General features: G+C 41.7%; 1 long non-coding RNA gene across 1 annotated transcript; it reads right to left on the bottom strand.

Moving 5' to 3' along the window:
• Positions 1-441, bottom strand: LOC121449693. The gene is made up of 3 exons (XR_005974540.1): positions 362-441; positions 226-268; positions 1-27 (listed from the first exon to the last, which is right to left on the bottom strand). It is a non-coding gene; the product is annotated as an uncharacterized LOC121449693 (long non-coding RNA).
• Positions 442-1,907: the final 1,466 nt, after the last annotated feature.

The raw sequence follows: 1,907 nt of genomic DNA on the forward strand, positions 1-1,907 counted from the left end.
TCCTCCATGTCCATGGCTGGGCTGGCCCTGAGTGAAAAGAAGTGGAAACATTAAAGTGTGCCTGAGAAATTACACATAAATAGAACTCTTAGGAGCTGGAGGTGTAGCTCAATGATAGAGTGCTTGTCTAGTATGTAGTGGTAGTGGCTTCAATCCCCAGTACTCAGACAAAAACCTTATGGAGATGCAGGGATGTATTTACTGGGAGTGTCCAAATTTACCCACCTCTTATATTTCACCTGCCTCCTGGTCTCACCATTAGTGGCCCCTACAGAAAGACAAAGATCAATCTTAGAATCCACCATGCCCCATACACCCCCTCCCAGATTAACACACACACACACTGACTCCTGGGACATACTGTGTTTGGCACAAAGCCAGTAGAGGCAGATGAAGAGGAGGAAGAGGAGGAAGCAGGCAGCAGCAACTGAGGCCCAAACCACAATATGGCTGGGTGGACCTGGAATTATAAAACAGTAGTGGTCTGTTATGAAACATCAGTTACATTAATTCACTCATTCAATCAATCAAACATTTATTGAGTGAAATAGGCATTTAGGAAACCTACACAAAAAAATAATTAAAGCAATCAATCCATGTGTTCTTGATCACATAGGTGGTGTCTCTTATGAGTCTTTTAAACATAGTAAGACCCTATGTAGCCCAGGATGACTTCAAACTTGAGACCTTCCTGCCTTCGGCTCCCAAAAGCTGGGATCATAGGCATGTACCTGCATACCCAACTGATGAGACAAATTAAATACAATACCAAAGAAAATTCATTTGGGGAGATGGTCCATAAAGGATAAGAAACACCCAGCCCTCTGAAGCTAAGAGAACCCTTCCCAGATAGTCTATGAAGAACATACACTAATCCTGACCTGAGTGAACCATATAAAGAAGGGACAATCAGGAGGTGGCAGGGGAGGGTGTTTTCTAATAAAAATTGGAGATCAAAAGTGACATGCAAGAGTCAGAAACTGAAAAACATTGCAAGCTACAAAGGTGAATGCAAATGAAATAGCACCTACAACGTAATTGGCATACAATGTGTCTTGTTTTAAAGGAACAGAGCCTCTTAACAAATGCTGGAAAGCTACAAGTCAACACAGCAGAGACTTGTGCATCTGTGTGCACTACTGCACTGGTCACAGCAGCCAGGACATTGAACCAGACCAGCTTAGATGTCCATCCACAGATGAACAGATAAAGATAATGTAGTGCATAGCCAGAGTGGAACTTTATGCAACTGGAAAGAAAATGAAATCATGGCACACATAAGAAAATGGATAAAACTGGAAACCATTATATTACAACAAGTAAGACAAACTCGGGGAGATAATAACACAGGATTTCACTCTTATATGAAACCTCCATTTAAAATGTGTGTGTGAGAATGAGTGTGTGTGTGTGTGTGTGTTGAAATTAAGAAGGGGATCGTGAGAAAAAGAGAACTCGAGAGAGATAGGAAATTGAAAGTGTAATGAAATTATGAAATAAGAAAGCAGCAGTGGAGACTGTCTTGGGGGAGAAAAAGCAGCAGTAATAATAACTCATATGGGCTTAAACAGAGATCTGAGTGCAGGGATTAAAGGTGTGTATGCACCATCACTTGTCCTGATATTTTAATTTAAAGTTAATTGAGCCAGTCAGTGGTGGTGCATGTCTTCAATGCCAGCACTTCAGAGGCAGAGGCAGGCAGATCTTAGTGAGTTCGAGGCCAGGCTGGTCTGTAGAGTGAGCTCCAGGACAGTCATAGTTACACAGAGAATCCTGTCTTGAAAAACCAAAATAAATATCACTTGGGGGAAAAAAAAGAAGACAAAAGGCTAGTGAGATGGCTCAGTGGATAAACATACTTGCTTTGTAAGCATGAGGATCTCAGTTCAAATCTCCAACCCCCACAT

The sequence above is a fragment of the Microtus oregoni genome, unplaced genomic scaffold, assembly GCF_018167655.1.
Source record: "Microtus oregoni isolate MIOR12 unplaced genomic scaffold, Mior012 000006F_ref0000085, whole genome shotgun sequence".
In the NCBI taxonomy this organism is placed as follows: Eukaryota; Metazoa; Chordata; class Mammalia; order Rodentia; family Cricetidae; genus Microtus; species Microtus oregoni.